At 39.3% G+C, this 22,500-nt stretch overlaps 1 pseudogene; it reads left to right on the top strand.

Annotated features, from left to right (window-relative positions):
- The window catches only part of LOC135097204 (uncharacterized), a 42,588-nt pseudogene extending 30,763 nt beyond the window's left edge, over positions 1–11,825 (top strand).
- The last annotated feature ends 10,675 nt before the right edge of the window (positions 11,826–22,500 follow it).

Below are 22,500 nucleotides of genomic sequence, written 5' to 3'. Positions count from 1 at the left end.
ATGTCACAGATGGTGATGCTGCTGGTGCTCACATCACTAATGACACATTACAGCACATTGCACAGGAACACAGTGTAATGAAGAGGGGTGCTGGGCATCACATCAGTAGTGGTGGCACATGACAGCACAAAACAGCACGTCACAGAACATCACAGAACACAACACAATACAGTAATACGTATGTTGCTTGGCTTTTTCTCCTATACAAGTTTATTGTGCTGTGCTCACAGACACCACAAGAATATTGCACTTCTCAACACAGTAGTATTATCATTGTAGTCATTCTGTACAATGCCTTTCCAGTCAAACTTTTTTTGGCTTTGAAGACTGGTGAAAGTTGTGTTACATTTTACATATTTTTGCCTCAGAGAGTGCTACCATTGAGACCCATATTCAGGAATGCCTTGTTCTCTCACCCCAACTCTTCTTCAAGGCCACAGAGATAATCAGATTGGTTTTCAAGAATGTTTTTCGTGTTAAGAATATAGAAATCTTGTTACTCTGTCACTAAAACCATAAAAATACCCTTAAAAACCCATGTAGCTTCAACTAGAGCCTTTTAAAAGTAGAGAAGGTGCAGTACAGGATTGTTTTGGAATATGATCATACATCCTGGCATGCACAAAGTTGTCATTGGAGACACAAAGGCCTTGAAAATTATCACATTTGTGTCACTTATTACGTATTTGTGCCTCTGAATATATTGGTGTTATATTAGACATACCCTGGCATGCAGAAATTTGTCACTAGCCAGAGTGACCTGATTATTGCTCTCACATATATTTAAAAAGGAATACCACACTTAAAAAAAGAGAAAAACGTGAGCATTGTTCTGATGCCAGATTGTACTCACTGATAACATTATAAACACACTCTACCTTTGTATTATGAAAACAATGCCAATAAGTTTTCAGTGTGGTTTTTGCTGTCATGTATATAAAAACACTGTGACACTCAAAGGAAGAGAAATAGAAGTGTTTTTCTGACACTAAACCTTACTTTCAAAAGATTTAATGTTTAATGAAATAAACATGATTGATATTGACACTAAAAGGAGAGAAATATGATGCTGTTAGTGAGGGTGATAGATGATTATAGTGATAGTAAGAGTGAACGAGTAAGGGTGAGGGTGAAGTATTAGTGAGGGTGGGAATGAAGAGTGATAGATATCATAGTGAGAGTGAAGGTAGATATTTTAGTGAACTACTAAAACAGTCCTTACTGGACTGTTCAAACACAAGCCAGATGAAATGTCATCAAGCCAAGCCCAGCACTAATAGTGACTGTGTACAGTGTCGTAACACACACACACACACACACACACACAAACAAACACACACACAAACACACACACACACACACACACACAAACACACACACACACACACACACACACACACACACACACACACACACACTATAAGCCTCTAGTTTGTGGTCCATCAATGGTCCAGGGAAGGAGGGAGGGATTCGTTGATGGCAAGTTATCATATATACAGGTACCGGCAGAGGTACAGTCCCATTATGAACAGACACTGATACAAGATTGGTGCAATGTTGGCAATAGTCTCTGTCAAGGTGTTTGGATGTATGGATGTGGGTATTGGGACTTAATGCATCAGGGATTGTGGTGTGGTATGTACAGGGTAGTGTTTGTGGTAGTGGTTGTAGTTGTGGAGTTAGCAGGCAAGGGAGGACTGAGTTAAGGTGTTGTAGAAGGTGTGAGGTGTATTGTATGGGAGAGGAAATGTTGATGTAAGCAGTTAGAGGGTCTGCTGTTACTGCTGCTGCTGTTAAACTTTACGTGTGGGACAGGCAGAAAACACTTACAGGTCTATACATCCTTCAGGACCACATGTGTACTAACATATACATACAAAACTGTATACATACCATACATGGGTACATACAAGCTTTATACAAAGATACTGCACCAAGTATTATAGCCTTCCTAACAACAGTAACATCACTCATCTCCTCAAGTGAAAGTGAGATGCCTTGCCCTTTTGTGATTTGCTGACCACCACCACCGCCAAAATTCACATAGGAAAACTATGCCCTTGTTATTGTTAGCCTTCAGTAAACACACACACACACACACACACACACACACACACACACACACACACACACACACACACACACACACACACACACACACACACACACACAGAAGCGCGAACAAATAGAATGAATTCAGTGAAGACGTTGTCAATGCCATAACTATCCATGCTTTTAAGACCAAACTGGATAGATATAGAGACGGGATACTATGAGATTACTCCCCTCCCGTAAACCACAACTAGGTAAACACACACACACACACACACACACACACACACACACACACACACACACACACACACAGAAAGAGCAATGCATTAAAATCATTTATAGATTATAGATCCACAGAATCACACACATGTAGAGAGGTATGAACATTTTATATAATTTCAAGAATGTATGTAAAAAAAACAATCTAGGAAGGAATTAGCCATGGGAAAGTTTACCTTAATAAGAAAGCAAAGCAAAAATGTCTCCACTGATAGAAATATATATATAAGAATTGAGTAAAATGGAAGTGTGTGGCTAGCTGTGGTGTGTCTAAGCTCCTGGGATGCAGCAGGTTGGTCCACAAGGCTGTCCCTTTCCACCAGGGGCCAACAGGGTTGGTGTGTGTGTGTGTGTGTGTGTGTGTGTGTGTGTGTGTGTGTGTGTGATGCTTTGCTTGAGCTTGCCAGGTATATAGATAGATAGACATATAGATAGACTACCGCTACTGCTATTCTCCACCAGGAACCAACATGGCTGCAAGTATAAATGATGTCATTCACCTACGGTCGTCTGCTGGTCACCCAGCCAGCCATTACCCTATGGAAAGAGCTCAGAGCTTATAGTGACCGATCTTTGGGTAGGACTGAGACCACTCACACACCACACACCAGGACAGCGAGGTAACAACCCCTCGGGTTACATCCCGTACCTACTTGCTGCAAGGTGAACAGGGGCTACACATTAAGAGGCTCACCCATTTGGCTTGCTGCACCTTGGATTTGAACCCGGGCCTTCTTGAGTGTGAGCTGAGCATGCTAATCACTACACTACGTGGTGTGTGTGTGTGTGTGTGTGTGTGTGTGTGTGTGTGTGTGTGTGTGTGTGTGTGTGTGTGTGTGTGTGTGTGTGTGTGTGTGCTACTTTGTTTAAGCTAGCCAGGTACATAGATAAATAGATAGATAGACTACCATTACTACTGCTATTCCTTCCCCACCAGGGGCTGACAGGATTGAGAGTGTGTGTGTGTGTGTGTGTGTGTGTGTGTGTGTGTGTGTGTGTGTGTGTGTGTGTGTGTGTGTGTATAGTCTGTAGTGCCTTGTCTGGGCTGTTCTGTGTGATATTGCTGGCCTGGTATATTAAAGAGAAGCAAGATAGATTCATGGACAAGGCAGATGAAATGGTGCTAGTGGTACTGATGTATACAAGTGATGGTTACAAAGTTTATGAGGCACATCAGAAGCTCAAAATTGTTGTAAGGAACTGGCAACATTATGTTGACAAACTGTGGATGGAGGCAAGACTGGGAAAGGATGTAATGTTGTGTAGTGAAGTATTGGAGTACCTGTCTGCACTGGAATATGATGGAATGTGAGGCAAACAGTGATGGATAGATGCACAGATAGATAGATTACTAGAGAGAGAAAAAAATAGAGAGAGGGAAATCTAGGAAAGATATATAGATAGATTACTAGAGAGAGAAAGAGAGAGAGATGATAAAGATAGATAGATAACTAGAGAGAGAGAGAGAGAGAGAGAGAGAGAGAGATCTAATAATGCTGTTCAAATAAGTAGATAATATAAAACACTTCAGAGGAACAGCGATCATGAAAAAGCAATAATGAATGATAACAAGCAAACCAGAAACAATTGATGCATGAATATTGTTCAAATATCAAGCTTCTCATGAGTATGCTGTGCAGTTTGGAGTGGAGCTTCAATAGGCAGACAATACACAGGAGAATAGAAAAATACATTATGAGAGGACAGTGTGAACTCAAAACACACACGCCTACACACACACACACACACACACACACACAGATAGATAGATAGATAGATAGATAGATTTATTGACTACACAATCATATTACAGCAAACAAAACTAAAACAAAAACTAAAATACAAAAAAATATCCACAGCAGTAGTCCATTAATAATTGTAGTCCACAATATTCTAAATCATTAAATAAATATTCTTGCAATGCAGCAAAAGAACTCCCAAAATACAAAATAAAAAAATTTTTTCTCTACCCAAAAATAGACATTACCAGACACACACACACACACACACACACACACACACACACACACACACACACACACACACACACACACACACACACACACACACACACACACACCACAACTTTAGGGCATCACCACCACTACCACTACCACAGAACAAAGCTAGTATATCAGTCAGTGGTATTTTTTTTTATTCTTGTTATTTATTTATTTATTTATTTATTTACTCATTTATTTATTATTATTTTTGTATCCAGTGCATCCACCTTCACTTCAGAAAACAAGGACACTGCTTATGTGGCTTGTTTATCTTATATATTTTTGGCAAGACATAAATTTGCAGTAAAACCTACAGATACATGAAAGTCTGTCTGTCTGTCTATACATATGTATGTATAAATAGAGTTATGTTTACCACAGTGAGAGAGAGAGAGAGAGAGAGAGAGAGAGAGAGAGAGAGAGAGAGAGAGATGTGCATGTATATCTGTAACAATAGCAAGTGTGATGATCTCCCAGTATGGTTTAATGAGGTTCATAATCTTAAATGCTTCACTGCCCCATGGTGACAACTTTTCACAGACCACAGAGATGATTATCCAGGTTCTCAGGGGTGTTTTTCCAATACAGACAGAATCATTATCAAATTATCACAGGAATCATTGTGACACCCTTGACAACTCTGTTAACTTTCCTAGCAGTTTGTTAACTAACTTTTTACTGCTGTTGTCATCATTTCTATTAATATTGATAAAAACACAAGAGCACAAGGGTTGGTACAGGAAGCCATCAGGCTTACATTTGGTGGTCCTTGTACAAAACGTGCTTACTTACTTTCACCTATTATCCTCATCCATAAATTTGCCTGGTCCACTTCTAAAGCTCCTTAATGACTCAGCCCTAACAACATCAAAAGATATGAAAATAATGGAGCCATCAGGCCTACACATGGCAGTCCTTTGTATAAATAATACCTACCTATTTTCACCTGTCATCCCTATCCATAGATTTACTCAGCACTAACAGTCTGATTACTGAGTCTGTTCTAGTCATCCAACACTCTCTTTGAGAGCCAGTTCCTTTTTATCTTTTTTTAAATCTAATTGCAATGCTTGAACCCATTATTTCTTGTCCTATCCTGATTACTATTATAAGTAACAGTGGAGAAACATTTGAATTTAAAAAATAGTCAGGATGAAGAACTGAAGCATTTAAGTGAAGCCTCTGTGTGTCTGTAATAATGTGTCCTTATCTCTTGTTTAGATTTTGTAATACCATGTCCTATATTTGGTCCTTAATGTTACTATTATCACTGGTCTAGGTTTTATAATTCCATGCCTTATATTTCATCCTTATCTTTGGTCTACATTTTGCAACACCATGTCTTTTCTTTAACTTTGTAACTCCACATCCTCATCTTTTCCTGACGTGTACCACCGTGTCATATCACAGGTGATGTTCGTGGCCTCCCCAGCTTCAGAATCGGTCCTTGGGCAGCGTGGACATCTCAGACTCGTGAAGGAACTGCATCTCCTGCAGCTCCATCAGCTTGCCGTGATCCTTGATGTGGGCATAGTTGGCAGCAAGACACATCAGATAGTGCACCTGTGGGAGGTAAATAACACACACACACACACACACACACACACACAGAGTGAGAGAGTGAGTACGTATTATTGGGAACACTAACCTGGTATAAGAAATGCATTAAATGCTCAAGTAAAAAAAATAATGAAAATAATAAATAAATAAATAAGTAAAACACACACACAAACACACACACACATACACAGTTTTGCATTTTCATCATTCAGTCTTGTACCAAGTTAGTTTTTCATTGGAGCATGTAGAGAATATGAGAGAGAGAGAGAGAGAGAGAGAGAGAGAGAGAGAGAGAGAGAGAGAGAGAGAGAGAGAGAGAGAGTACTACTGGGAACACCCTAATCTGGTATAATAAATGCATGAATAAACAAAAAAAAAAAAAAGACTGACTGATGAACCTAACACCAGTATGAGAAAGTGTTAACCTTCAGGTAAAAGAAATAAAATAAATAAATAAAATAACACACACAAGAGAGAGAGAGAGAGAGAGAGAGAGAGAGAGAGAGAGAGAGAGAGAGAGAGAGAGAGACCAACAAAAGACCATCACCACTTACCAGGGAAAGAATGACAAGAAGGGCAGAGGCAGTGGCCAAGAGACACAATATTTCTCCATTGTTGACAAAATCCTTACAGAACAGCTTCCTCTTGCCTCCCGAACACACCCGCTTCTCCTCCTCAATGGTGGTGCAGGGGAACAGAAACCCTGCAGTGGGAGAACAATTATAATGTCTGTTTATAATCATTAAGTGGACTGAGTTATGTTAGTTAATATTTGATGTTTGCATCTGAGAATTTTTTAACTTCTTTTCTCCTTCTTTCTGTCATCTCTGTTCATATACCAAAATCATGTTCTCTATTTATTCCCTGTGTGTCTTTCCATAATATATCCTTCAAAGGGGAAGACAAACCTGAAGGAGTCTTTTATTAATTCATGTCCTTTCTCTCCTTTTCCTCTTTCTCTCTCTCTCTCTCTCTCTCTCTCTCTCTCTCTCTCTCTCTCTCTCTCTCTCTCTCTCTCTCTCTTCAAAGCATCTTCCTTAAGCTTCACTTCCTCCTCCTCCTCCTCCTCCTCCTCCTCCTCCTCCTCCTCCTCCTCCTCCTCCTCCTCCTCCTCCTCCTCCTCTCCTTCTTCCTCCTCCTCCTTCTCCTCTTTCTCCTTATTCCTTATCGTCTGGTCTATTATCTCTCTCTCTCTCTCTCTCTCTCTCTCTCTCTCTCTCTCTCTCTCTCTCTCTCTCTCTCTCTCTCTCTCTCTCTCTCTCTCTCTCTCTCTCTCTCTCTCTCTCTCAGTATGATGAAAATACTTTGAAAAACACACCAAAGAATAGAGGGGTATGTTTCAAAGTTTGAATACAGTATAATAATAATTGGATGATTAATAAGTAAGGAGAAAGGACAAGGGTAACAAAAAGAGAAAAACAGTGCAAAAATTAATCGCTGCACAAATCGCTGCACAAGACTTTCTTCTTTCTCTCACCCCTATTCTGTCCACCTCTCTAACACAGGAGTTAACCAGTATTCTCAATCATCAATCCATCATTCTTTGCCTGAGGAGGGAATTGATGCTGTGTTGACCCTTGACAGTGACGTCCCTCATGAGGAGAATATGAATTCTACAGAACTTGCCCATAGAAAGACCAAAACTGTTACTGCTGCCACTACCACCACTGCCACCGCTTCCACTGCCACCAAAAGCCCAACTGTGCAAAGAATCCTGGACCTCCTCAATGAAATGGAGTCCACCAGTCAGCTGGAGTACTCTAGCCTCCAAAAGTTCCATCTGTGTCCATTGTGTTTGGGTAAACTTATCACTGTATGAGGGGACAAGTATCAGTGTATGGTTACTATATACTCATTTGTACTTAAAAATGTCATGTCACATCATTCTCTCTCTCTCTCTCTCTCTCTCTCTCTCTCTCTCTCTCTCTCTCTCTCTCTCTCTCTCTCTCTCTCTCTCTCTCTCTCTCTCTCTCTCTCTCTCTCTCTCTCTCTCTCTCATTAATCTCTTATTCCCTTTTCTTCCTTTCTTCCTTCCCTCCTATCTTTGTTTCTCCTCCTCCTCCTCCCTCCTCCTCCTCCTCCCTCCTCCTCCTCCTCCTCCTCCTCCTCCTCCTCCTCCTCCTCCTCCTCCTCCTCCTCCTCCTCCTCCTCCTCCTCCTCCTCCTCATTCATTCTACCTAACAAGAAATAATGGATTCAAGATTATACCCAAATGTTTTAAATCCCACAAGGCCAAACATTTTTTCTTTAATCGTATAGTAAATATATGGAATAAACTTCCTGCAGAAATTGTCAACACCAATACTATTGAATCAGTTCATCCTAAATATGTGCACTTTCTGTTTTTCCACAGAGCAATAAGAAATTAGAATTGACTGAGAAACCAGAAAAGGGACTGCACTTGAAAAAGCACAAGAACCAAGAAATTACATCATTAAATGAAATGACAACAAATCTAAAGTAAGAATTTATGTAGCTTTCATTTTGGTTTACATTGTGAAAGGTAACAGTAACATGGATATGTTTTTATATTGAAATCTTTCTCTGATTGCATACAAATGGTACCAATCAACAAATAATAATGTAATACTTACAAGGTGGGAATTCCAATCACTGGTAGATAAAATGAACCACCATTCTAGAGTGTACATAACTAAGGAATTAATATACTGGTTAACTATCACACCAGCATGAACAGAATAACAACAATTGTTGAGTAGAGTCTGTAGGAGGCAGGGAAGGAGGCATGTAGTCAGTTTTAGAGAGCAGTTATTATGAAATCAGCTGTAGAATATTCCTAAGATGCAATACTACTGGAGTCTGTCAGCTTGAAGACAGTTTATTAAAGAAGGGAAGTTCATGAGATATAAAGCCTTTGATTATTCAGTTTCATTTCCAAAGTAACATTTATTTATTGGTGTGTTGCTTCCTGTAAATAGTAAAGCCTTGACAGCACTGCATCTCTCACACCACGCTGTAACTGTTGAGAGAACCATAACCCTTAGAGAGAGGAGGAGGGAATCCTTGGTTTATGTTCAGTAAAGCCCTGTATTCTTGTCATGGCAATGTAGAATGGAGGCGTCATTGGTTTATGTTCAGTAAAGTCCTGTATTCTTGTCATGGCAATGTAGAATGGAGGCGTCATATTGGTCACACACTGTTCTAATGTATGTGCACTTGCCACGCTGTTCACCAGGCAGGAGGCGTTGCAGAAAGAGCGCGAGATCACTGTGTTGTGGGAGAAGACAGAGTCCCTTAGTGGTCAGCTGGTGACGGTCCACAACCACAGCCACTTTGAAGAGAATGGCCTGAGCCACGACCACCTTGCTCAAGAAAATATCACGTTGACAGAGCTGATTAAAGAACTAGAAGATAAGCTCAAACTTTCAAAGGTACCACAAGTGTCTTTGTATATTAGTTTGGTTTACTTTGTAAGATTAATCATTACTGAAAACAATACATGGAGTACGTGAGGTTGTGTGTTTGTTTATGCATGGAGACAGTTTCCTTAAAAATGGGTGGAGAGTACTATGGTGCTTTAGATGTAGAAGGATGAGTGGAAGGAATGCTTGGAGTGTGCAAGGCTCAAGTGTATGCAGAAGAGCACTGACAGGAGTGTGAGGACTACTCTGTCATGACCATGTCTTTAAGACATGAACAAATGATGCAGTGTGGGAATCATGAAGGTGTAAAAATGCAGGATATGGATGGGATGCTACATCAGCAGCTTTTGTCATTAAGGCTGGTAAAGTGAAAGATTTGTTAATCACTTTGGTCTTTAGTTGATGCTTCTGGTGAGGCTTTCCTGTTTAAACTTGGCATAATATATATAAAATGATGTGGCATGTTAAACAAGTTAACTTACTGCCTTCTTGTGTCTTTCACAGATAGAAATCAAAGACGTCACAAGACAGAATAGTGAGCTGCATGCACTTATCACAGAGTATAAAGTCACTCCCTCAGAGGAAAAAGACAAGGATGGCACTCTCTTCATGTGAGAACTCAGAAGCTAAATGTGAGCTACCATCCACATGAATATATATTTGTATATCAAACTGACATTCTCCATGGAGGGAGGCTTTCCAAAGTGCACACACACACACACACACACACACACACACACACACACACACACACACACACACACACACACACACACACACACACACACACACATCTCTGCATCAGGACTCAACAGCCAGACTGATAAACAATTACTTCACCCAAAGATGATCAGCTGATAGGATTAGCTGTGGATGAGCCTCCTGTGGTGACTAGGAGTACAAAAGCCAGCAGCTAATTTTGGGAGCTGCCAGTCATCATGGTCCTGGTGTCTGAGGTGCTGCTTTTGCATTTTCCCATTCATGGGTTAAGGCCACATCACATTTATTCATTCACAGTTGCTCTTAGTTATCTCTGTTACAAGTTTAAATTTTTCCTGGCTCCACAGACATTTCCTGGTGCATCTAACCCTCTCTCCATTGCCCTTCTATTTCCTTTCTTAGTCTTATACCCACTTCTTACATTACGTCTAATTACTTCCATTGGTCATTCTTGTCTGGCCCTCTGTTGCATCAATTTTTCACCTCCAGGTACAGATACCAAGGGGAAATTGCTGGGTCAAGTGGCTACACTGACATCTGAGGTTAGCAGGTTGGAGAGTGAGTGCAGCAGTCTTCAGGTTCAGCTAGACTGTGAGAGGGATAAGTATAACAAACTGCTGGGAGAATCTCTTGCTCATGAAAAGTTGTCTGAAGATGTCATAACTGAACCAAAAGGTAAGAAAGTTTATATTCTCTAATAATAAAGCAAATAATTTTTCCTCACTGATGCTCAATTTTTTTAATTAATAACAAAATAAAAGCATTGTTATTGGATTTGTTTATTGAGGCTGTATTAAGAAAAGTTGAGAGAAACAAACTTATTGTTTTATCAGGAGAAACAACAAGATTGGGAGGAACTGAGCTTGAATAGAAGCTGCAACTGAATCATCTGTAAAAGTGAAGTGGAGGAAGTGTTTACTGTTTTACTGTATGCCATTTCCCTGGTCTTTTAATGAAGAATTTTATCCTTTTTCAGGTGACTACATCACCATCTACCAGTTGCAGCGAGGAGTGATGAAGCAGCAAGCTCGAGAACGCCAGTTAGACCTTGCCAGCCTCCATCATGAATGAGAGGAAATGAAGCAAAACCACTCAGCAGGTTAGTGCTCTCTTTTGCATCTCACACTCTTCTTATTCAATTGCTGGCAGATTAGTGATTTCTGCTGCATCTCACACACTTCTTATTCAATTGCTGGCAGGTTAGTGATCTCTGCTGCATCTCACACACTTCTTATTCAATTGCTGGCAGGTTAGTGATCTCTGCTGCATCTCACACACTTCTTATTCAATTGCTGGCAGGTTAGTGATCTCTGCTGCATCTCAAACGGTTCTTATTCAGGTGTTAACCAAAGTACTAAGCCTTCATATCATTACCTTGCTCTGTGATGGAGGCTACACCATCTGGCATCTAGCTGAGATTTAATGTTGCAGCAAAGCTTCCATATGAGTTCATGTAGAGCAAAATGTTTTCAAATGCCAGGGAAGTAGTGTAATGTAACCTTCCAGAGAAATCTACTCCTCATTTATTAGTTAACAGGAGTGTTTAATGTACTTAATGTGATTAGCCAGGATCAAGGGTCAACTTCTTCACTGACCATTTAGTCTCAGGTGATGTATCTGTCCTCCATGAGTCACCAGAGACACATAAGGTGTTGTAAGTGAAATTTCATCTATTAGATTTATTCAAAATGTGAATTAACACAGTTGTTTCCTGCAGGATTTGATATCAAAGCTGGTGCAGGAAAAGGAAGCAGATCATGACCTTGAGCAGCTCGAGAAGATAAGCAGCGTCCTTAAGAGTTCAGTTGCTATCATTAGCAGTGTTGGTGAGTAGTAAAAACTGAGCCATCTTATGAAGTGCAACAAAACATTATTATTATCTTCATAATTTTCTTGAAATAAACAGATTTCTGTGGCATGTTGCTCATTAGCACTTTAATATCAGATAACACCAGTTATTTATGTAATGATGTAATGTACTAAGTAGATGAAATACAAATGGCATCTGCTAACACTCTTGATGTGGAACAGGAACCAGTGAGTCTGAGACACCCACCAGCAGTGGAAAGGTGGCTGACGAGCGCCTCCAAGCACTCTGAAAAGGTGGAGCAACAACAAGAAACAGAAAATTGCATCCATCATTCTTTGCCTGAGGAGGGAATTGATGCTCTGTTGACCCTTCACACTGATGTCCCTCATGAGGAGGGAGAATATGAATCCTACAGAACTTGCCCATAGAAAGACCAAAACTGTTACTGCTGCCACACTGCCACCACTTCCACTGACACCAAAAGCCCAACTGTGCAGAGAATCCTGGACCTCCGCAATGAAATGGAGTCCACCAGTCACCTGGAGCACTTTAGCCTCCAAAAGTTCCATCCGTGTCCATTGTGTTTGGGTAAACTTATCACTGTATAAGGGGACAAGTATCAGTGTATGGTTACTATATACTCATTTGTACTTAAAGATGTCATGACACATCATTCTCTCTCTCTCTCTCTCTCTCTCTCTCTCTCTCTCTCTCTCTCTCTCTCTCTCTCTCTCTCTCTCTCTCTCTCTCTCTCTCTCTCTCTCTCTCTCTCTCTCTCTCTCTCTCTCTCTCTCTCTCTCTCTCTCTCTCTCTTTCTTTCTTTCTTTCTTTCTTTCTTTCTTTCTTTCTTTTGTTGCATATTTTACTGCTTTACATTCCTCCCCACAGTATTTTTTCATCTACTTTATGACTGCAGTAGTTTTATCATCCCAGTGTATGCCGTATCCACTCTGAAACTGTACCCCACCAATCAGCTCAAATGTGTCTCAGTTTTGATAATCATTAATTTGTTTCAGCTACACAACCACTCTGATAAGGGACAAAATCTACTTCACCAGTCATTATGACAAAATACTCTTTCCTAAGACATTTCTTATTTTCTCTTCTCAAGTGACCTGTCCATCTATCTAAGGTACCACATAACATTTAGAACTTACATAAATATTGCATTTAATTCATGAACATTTTTTTGTCTATGTAGACTTGAAATTGTATTGCGTATAGACTTGAAATGTATTGCGAGTTTTCTCTATCTCTCTCATTCTATACCTAACACCTGTTCCTAAGAATCCCCAGGTGATAGCCATGGTGACTGGCTGGTCTCCTACTGAGTGGCTGGGGTTTTCCAAAAGTGAGGGTTGGTGTTCTATACCATACCATGTGCCCTGTTTGTATTCCTTCTCTATCCTCTGTATTATATTCTATGTAAAGATGGTGCTGGGGTGGGATCTACTTCTTATTCCCTAAAAGTGATGAGGAGTGACACTGGGCAGCATTAATTTGCTCCTTAGAGATGGCTGGGTTCCTGTGGATGAGTGGGCCATGCTGTGCTTTGTCAAGGATGGTGTTTGGTATTGTGATGACTCTTGCCACAATCAAGTGTCTCCCACAGAGTAGTGGAGTACCTATGTATGGTGTTGACCCAAGCTGTCCAGGTCTCATCCAATGCCTTAATATGATTTACATGATCAAAATGGTTTAACTCACCATTTAATCAGCTGACTGATTTCAATGGAGAAGTATGTAATGTGTTGTAGCCTAACCATCCCTGCCAGCATGATCAGACTCTTGGTAGTAACCTGAAATGCTCCTTAGGTAGTGAGTATCATTGCACATAATGATCTTTACTTTGTCAGTAATTCAATGATACTGAATATTACTCTACTGGATTTTGCTCAGCACTGCTTGGTAACTTTTGGCCATAATCCCAGGTCTGGAATGATATGAAGCCATGTTTTTACATTCCATATGAAACAGGCAAGCACTATGCTTTGCCTGACTGATACCTGTACTTTGCATTTATGACCCCAGGTAGTTCATCAGTCTCTCTCTCTCTCTCTCTCTCTCTCTCTCTCTCTCTCTCTCTCTCTCTCTCTCTCTCTCTCTCTCTCTCTCTCTCTCTCTCTCTCTCTCTCTCTCTCTCTCTCTCTCTCTCTCTCTCTCTCTCTCTCTCTCTCTCTCTCTCTCTGTTTGGAATTATACTGTATATTAGGAAATATCATTAAAGAGTGTGTGTGTGTGTGTGTATAAAAGTGTTTGCATTATTGTGCATTTGATGTTATAGCCCCAGGTTCTTAAAGTTTTCTGGTTTCATGATTTATAAAGATTGCTATTTTTGATAAAGTTATTGAAATTGTTATTGAGTGTTTGTATTGAACTCATTAGCTTTGTAATAGTGTGCGTCTCATCATGCATTCCATTAATGATGTAGAGTGGAAATGTCCACTCCTATCATGCATAATATCAATGCATTATTGGTTTATGTTGTTATTTGTGTATAAATTGTAAAGTTATGCCAGTCTATTTTAGTACAAACTAAATATCGGCTGGAAGAGAGGACAGGTAATGGCACACTAAAACACAGGGAAGGGACAATGATATAACCATCCAATTTAACAATACACAGAGGAAGAAGAATGAGAAAGCAATAAAAATGGATTATTTAATGGATGATTAATAGACCCTCATTTGTAATCTTATTTCAGGCAAGAATATTAAAAGAGACAGCTGGCTTGCCCTTTGTACTTGTTCATACGTGACAGAATGAGAGATCTAGGGGTGGGGGTGACACCTGGAAATGGGTATGATTCACGAAGGGATTGATTTATTGCTTGACTGGCTGATTAAGAAAAGAAGGCGTGGTAGTGGAGGGTGGGGGGAAAGGCCCCAACTTTCCAGTCGTATATGGAGTCGAAGGGAGTTCTACAGGATTATTCATGTATTTTGTTGCTTTTAGCTGTGAATTATCTGGTGGTGTAATTGTTATGACCCCGTAAGTTGATTTACTATTCATTTTCGTCTTTCTGAACGCAAAATAACATGTTACTTGTACTTCTGCCTGTTGTACACTTTCCTAAACGCAATTTAGGTCTTATTAATGTGGCATTTAAGCAGATTCACTCAGGGAATGAGAAGTAAATGATAGCTATCAAGCAGTAGATTAACTCTCTCTCTCTCTCTCTCTCTCTCTCTCTCTCTCTCTCTCTCTCTCTCTCTCTCTCTCTCTCTCTCTCTCTCTCTTAATACGATATCTAATATAAAGAAGCAATAATATTTAAGCAAGTACACACAGTAATCTTATAGTAATTTAATGAAAACAATACCAGCAAAGAAAAATATGAGAAAATGCATAATTTACTACGAAATCCAAAAATGCGAAAAAAAACCTTGCCAAATTGAACCGTCCCACGAAGGTTATGGATGGAGTTTTGATGCAATGAGCCTCAGTTATACTTAAAACACTCAACAAATATAACACCTGCCAAAATAAATGAATAAATAAATAAAATAAATCAATAAATCAAAAATAAAAAACGCGAGAAAACCTTTAAATTATCACAACGCGAAAAATACACACACGCCAAACTGGATGCGTCATTGGACCAATTAGTCATTGGAACTGTTATCCCCCCAATAGTTTATAGCCAACCCCCTCCCCCCACTTTCCACTGCCTTGAGGAACACCTTCACTTATGTCCTGCTATTGTCGTGCTATTGGCTAGATTTGAGCATTTTAACCTCGAATTCACATACACGTACATATTTATCTCTATCTCCTTGCAATAATTATAATAGTCTTCCTGGCTTAATTTTTGTTTATTCATTATTCCTTATGTGCTTATTAATTGTCATTTGTCTAATTCCCTGTTTTAGTCTCGGTACTTTAGTTTTTTTTTTTTTTTTTTTTTTTTTTACTTTCCGACTCTGGCCCTTGCAATGAAGGGGCTTAATTGTTTATTTACTGTTCCTTACGGTGTTTATTGATTATATATGAGCTATTTATTTGATATTCATGATTTTTTAAAACTACGTATTTCTTGATATGATAGTTTTATCTTTTCGTGTTTTCTGGCTTAAGTTTTGTTTATTATTCCTTGTTTGTGTTATTAGGTAAATAATAATTATTCGTCTTATTTCTCGTAGTTTAATGGAATTTTTAGCACTTTAATGAGTTCCTCACCAGTCATTTTATTCGGAAAGAGAGAGAGAGAGAGAGAGAGAGAGAGAGAGAGAGAGAGAGAGAGAGAGAGAGAGAGAGAGAGAGAGAGAGAGAGAGAGAGAGAGAGAGTGTCTAAATGGATAAAAAAAAAAAAAAAAATCAGTTACAGTATTTTATTTATATACAAGAAAATGCATGATAATAATAATAATAATAACAATAATAATAATAATAATAATAATAATATTTAAATACAAGGAAAATATGTAATAATAATAATAATAATAATAATAATAATAATAATAATAATAATATTTAAATACAAGGAAAATATGTAATAATAATAATAATAATAATAATAATAATAATAATAATAATAATAATATTTAAATACAAGGAAAATATGTAATAATAATAATAATAATAATAATAATAATATTTAAATACAAGGAAAATGTAATAATAATAATAATAATAATAATAATAATAATAATAATAATAATAATAATAATAATAATAATAATATTTAAATACAAGGAAAATATGGTAATAATAATAATAATAATAATAATAATAATAATAATAATAATAATAATAATAATAATAATAATAATAACTGCTTTTATCTTACACAGATAAATAGTTTTTATAAATAGTTTATTGACCATAAACATGTGGTTCCTGTTCCACATCAAGAGTGTTAGCAGATGCCATTTGTATTTTAGTCTACTTTAGTACATTACATCATTACACAAATAACTGGTAAAAGTTATCTGATATTAAAGTGCTAATGAGCAACATGCCACAGAAATCTGTTTATTTCAAGAAAATTATGAAGATAGTAATAATGTTTTGTTGCACTTCATAAGATGGCTCAGTTTTTACTACTCACCAACACTGCTAATGATAGCAACTGAACTCTTAAGGACGCTGTTTATCTTCTCGAGGCTGCTCAAGGTCATGATCTGCTTCCTTTTCCTGCACCAGCTTTGATATCAAATCCTGCAGGAAACAACTGTGTAAGACCATACTTTGAATAAATCTAATAGATGAAATTTCACTTATTAACACCTTATGTGTCTCTGGCGACTCATGGAGGACAGATACATCAATTGAGACTAAATGGTCAGTGAAGAAGTTGACCCTTGATCCTGCTGGCTAATCACATTAAGTACATTAAACACTCCTCGTTAACTAATAAATGAGGGGTAGATTTCTCTGGAAGGTTGGCATTACACTACTTCCCTGGCATTTGAAAACATTTTGCTCTACATGAACTCATATGGAAGCTTTGCTGCAACATTGAATCTCAGCTAGATGCCAGATGGTGTAGCCTCCATCACAGAGCAAGGTAATGATATGAAGGCTTAGTACTTTGCTTAACACCTGGAATAAGAACTGTTTGAGATGCAGCAGAGATCACTAACCTGCCAGCAATTGAATAAGAAGTGTGTGAGATGCAGCAGAGATCACTAACCTGCCAGCAATTGAATAAGAAGTGTGTGAGATGCAGCAGAGATCACTAACCTGCCAGCAATTGAATAAGAAGTGTGTGTGAGATGCAGCAGAAATCACTAATCTGCCAGCAATTGAATAAGAAGAGTGTGAGATGCAAAAGAGAGCACTAACCTGCTGAGTGGTTTTGCTTCATTTCCTCTCATTCATGATGGAGGCTGGCAAGGTCTAACTGGCGTTCTCAGAGCTTGCTGCTTCAGTCACTCCTCGCTGCAACTGGTAGATGGTGATGTAGTCACCTGAAAAAGGATGTACCCTTCTTCATTAAAAGACCAAGGAAATGGCATACAGTAAACAGTAAACACTTCCTCCACTTCACTTTTACAGATGATTCAGTTGGGTAGCTTCTATTCAAGCTCAGTTCCTCCTAATCTTGTTGTTTCTCCTGATAAAACAATAAGTTTGTTTCTCTCAACTTTTCTTAATACAGCCTCAATAAACAAATCCAATAACAATGCTTTTATTTTGTTATTAATTAAAAAAAAATTGAGCATCAGTGAGAAAAAATTATTTGCTTTATTATTAGAGAATATAAACTTTCTTACCTTTTGGTTCAGTTATGACATCTTCAGACAACTTTTCATGAGCAAGAGATTCTCCCAGCAGTTTGTTATACTTATCCCTCTCACAGTCTAGCTGAACCTGAAGACTGCTGCACTCACTCTCTCCAACCTGCTAACCTCAGATGTCAGTGTAGCCACTTTGACTTAGCAATTTCCCCTTGGTATCTGTACCTGGAGGTGAAAAATTGATGCAACAGAGGGCCAGACAAGAATGACCAATGGAAGTAATTAGACGTAATGTAAGAAGTGGCATAAGACTAAGGGAAATAGAAGGGCAATGGAGAGAGGCTAGGATGCACCAGAAATGTCTGTGGAGCCAGGGAAAATTTAAACTTGTAACAGAGATAACTAAGAGCAACTGTGAATGAATAAATGTGATGTGTCTTCAACCCATGAATGGGAAAATGCAAAAGCAGCACCTCAGACACTATGATCATGATGACTGGCAGCTCCCAAAATTAGCTGCTGGCTTTTGTACTCCTAGTCACCACAGGAGGCTCATCCACAGCTAATCCTATCAGCTGATCATCTTGGGTGAAGTAATTGTTTATCAGTCTGGCTGTTGAGTCCTGATGCAGAGATGTGTGTGTGTGTGTGTGTGTGTGTGTGTGTGTGTGTGTGTGTGTGTGTGTGTGTGTGTGTGTGTGTGTGTGTGTGTGTGTGTGTGTGTGTGTGTGTGCACTTTGGAAAGCCTCCTCCCATGGAGAATGTCAGTTTGATATACAAAATATATATTCATGTGGATAATAGCTCACATTTAGCTTCTCTGAGTTCCTCACATGAAGAGGTGCCATCCTTGTCTTTTTCCTCTGAGGGAGTGACTTTATACTCTGTGATAAGTGCATGCAGCTCACTATTCTGTCTTGTGACGTCTTTGATTTCTATCTGTGAAAGACACAAGAAGGCAGTAAGTTAACTTGTTTAACATGCCACATCATTTTATATATTATGCCAAGTTTAAACAGGAAAGCCCTCACCAGAAGCATCAACTAAAGACCAAAGTGATTAACAAATTCTTTCACTTTATCAGCTTTAATGGACAAAAAGCTGCTGATGTAGCATCCCATCCATATCCTGCATTTTTACACCTTCATGATTCCCACACTGCATCATTTGTTCATGTCTTAAAGACACGGTCATGACAGAGTAGTCCTCACACCTCTGTCAGTGCTCTTCTGCATACACTTGAGCCTTGCACACTCCAAGCATTCCTTCCACTCATCCTTCTACAGTATCAAAAGCACCATAGTACTCTCCACCCATTTTTAAGGAAACTGTCTCCATGCATAAACAAACACACAACCTCACGTACTCCATGTATTGTTTTCAGTAATGATTAATCTTACAAAGTAAAACCAAAACCAATATACAAAGACACTTGTGGTACCTTTGAAAGTTTGAGCTTATCTTCTAGTTGTTTAATCAGCTCTGTCAACGTGATATTTTCTTGAGCAAGGTGGTCGTGGCTCTCAGGCCATTCTCTTCAAAGTGGCTGTGGTTGTGGACCGTCATCAGCTGGACCACTAAGGGACTCTGTCTTCTCCCACAACACAAAGTGATCTCGCGCTCTTCTCTGCAACGCCTCCTGCCTGGTGAACAGCGTGGCAAGTGCACATACATTAGAACAGTGTGTGACCAATATGACGCCTCCATTCTACATTGCCATGACAAGAATACAGGACTCCTACTGAACATAAAACCAATGACGCCTCCATCTCTACATTGCCATGACAAGAATACAGGGCTTTACTGGAACATAAACTAAGGATTCCCTCCTCCTCTCTCTCTAAGGGTTATGGTTCTCTCAACAGTTACAGCGTGGTGTGAGAGATGCAGTGCTGTCAAGGCTTTACTATTTACAGGAAGCAACACACCAATAAATAAATGTTACTTTGGAAATGAAACTGAATAATCAAAGGCTTTATATCTCATGAACTTCCCTTCTTTAATAAACTGTCTTTCAAGCTGACAGACCTTAGTAGTATTGCATCTTAGGAATATTCTACAGCTGATTTCATAATAACCGCTCTCTAAAACTGACTACATGCCTCCTTCCCTGCCTCCCATAGACTCTACTCAACAATTGTTGTTATTCTGTTCATGCTGGTGTGATAGTTAACCAGTATATTAATCTCTTTAGTTATGTACACTCTAGAATGGTGGTCTATTTTATCTTACCAGTGATTGGAATTCCCACCTTGTAAGTATTACATTATTATTTGTTGATTGGTACCATTTGTATGCAATCAGAGAAAGATTTCAATATAAAAAACATATCCATGTTACTGTTACCTTTCACAATGTAAACCAAAATGAAAGCTAGCATAAATTCTTACTTTAGATTTGTTGTCATTTCATTTAATGATGTAATTTCTTGGTCTTTGTGCTTTTTCAAGTGCAGTCCCTTTTCTGGTTTCCTCAGTCAATTCTAATTTCTTATTGTTCTCAGGAAAAACAGAAAGTGCACATATTTAGGATGAACTGATTCAATAGTATTGGTGTTGACAATTTATGCAGGAAGTTTATTCCATATATTTACTATACGATTAAAGAAAAAATGTTTGGCCTTGTGGGATTTAAAACGTTTGGGTATAATCTTGAATCCATTATTTCTTGTTAGGTAGAATGAATGAGGAGGAGGAGGAGGAGAGGAGGAGGAGGAGGAGGAGGAGGAGGGAGGAGGAGGAGGAGGAGGAGGAGGAGGAGGAGGAGGAGGAGGAGGAGGAGGAAGAGGAGGAAGGAGGAGGAGGAGGAGGAGGAGGGAGAAACAAAGATAGGAGGGAAGGAAGAAAAGGAAGAAAAGGGAATAAGAGATTAATAGAGAGAGAGAGAGAGAGAGAGAGAGAGAGAGAGAGAGAGAGAGAGAGAGAGAGAGAGAGAGAGAGAGAGAGAGAGAGAGAGAGAGAGAGAGAGAGAGAGAGAGAGAGAGAGAGAGAGAGAGAGAATGATGTGACATGACATTTTTAAGTACAAATGAGTATATAGTAACCATACACTGATACTTGTCCCCTCATACAGTGATAAGTTTACCCAAACACAATGGACACAGATGTGAACTTTTTGGAGGCTAGAGTACTCCTGAAGCTGACTGGTGGACTCCATTTCATTGAGGAGGTCCAGGATTCTTTGGTAACAGTTGGGCTTTTGGTGGCAGTGGAAGCGGTGTTGGTGGTGGTAGTGGCAGCAGTAACAGTTTTGGTCTTTCTATGGGCAAGTTCTGTAGAATTCATATTCTCCTCATGAGTGGACGTTCACTGGCCGATGGGTCAACACAGCATCAATTCCCTCCTCAGGCAAAGAATGATGGATTGATGATTGGAGAATACTGGTTAACTCCTGTGTTAGAGAGGTGGACAGAATAGGGGTGAGAGAAAGAAGAAAGTCTTGTGCAGCGATTTGTGCAGCGATTAATTTTTGCACTGTTTTTTCTTTTTGTTACCCTTGTCCTTTCTCCTTACTTATTAATCATCCAATTATTATTATACTGTATTCAAACTTTGAAACATACTCCTCTATTCTTTGGTGTGTTTTTCAAAATATTTTCATCATACTGAGAGAGAGAGAGAGAGAGAGAGAGAGAGAGAGAGAGAGAGAGAGAGAGAGAGAGAGAGAGAGAGAGAGAGAGAGAGAGAGAGAGAGAGAGAGAGAGAGAGAGAGAGAGAGAGAGAGAGAGAGAGAGATAATAGACCAGACGATAAGGAATAAGGAGAAAGAGGAGAAGGAGGAGGAGGAAGAAGGAGAGGAGGAGGAGGAGGAGGAGGAGGAGGAGGAGGAGGAGGAGGAGGAGGAGGAGGAGGAGGAGGAGGAGGAGGAGGAGGAGGAGGAGGAAGTGAAGCTTAAGGAAGATGCTTTGAAGAGAGAGAGAGAGAGAGAGAGAGAGAGAGAGAGAGAGAGAGAGAGAGAGAGAGAGAGAGAGAGAGAGAGAGAGAGAGAGAGAGAGAGAGAGAGAGAGAGAGTGAGAGAGAAAAGGAGAGAAAGAAGGCATGAATGTATTAAAAGACTCCTTTCCAGGTTTGTCTTCTCCCTTTGAAGGATATATTATGGAAAGACACACAGGGAATAAATAGAGAACATGATTTTGGTATATGAACAGAGATGACAGAAAGAAGGAGAAAAGAAGTTGTAAAAATTCTCAGATGCAAACATCAAATATTAACTAACCTTAACTCAGTCCACTTAATGATTATAAACAGACATTATAATTGTTCTCCCACTGCAGGGGTTTCTTGGTTCCCCTGCACCACCATTGAGGAGGAGAAGTGGGTGTGTTCGGGAGGCAAGAGGAAGCTGTTCTGTGGCGATTTTGTCAACAATGGAGAAATATTGTGTCTCTTGGCCACTGCCTCTGCCCTTCTTGTCATTCTTTCCCTGGTAAGTGGTGATGGTCTTTTGCTGGTCTCTCTCTCTCTCTCTCTCTCTCTCTCTCTCTCTCTCTCTGTGTGTGTTATTTTAT

This window comes from Scylla paramamosain, unplaced genomic scaffold (genome assembly GCF_035594125.1).
Source record: "Scylla paramamosain isolate STU-SP2022 unplaced genomic scaffold, ASM3559412v1 Contig14, whole genome shotgun sequence".
Classification (NCBI taxonomy): domain Eukaryota; kingdom Metazoa; phylum Arthropoda; class Malacostraca; order Decapoda; family Portunidae; genus Scylla; species Scylla paramamosain.
This window is presented reverse-complemented; position numbering and strand designations above follow the sequence as displayed.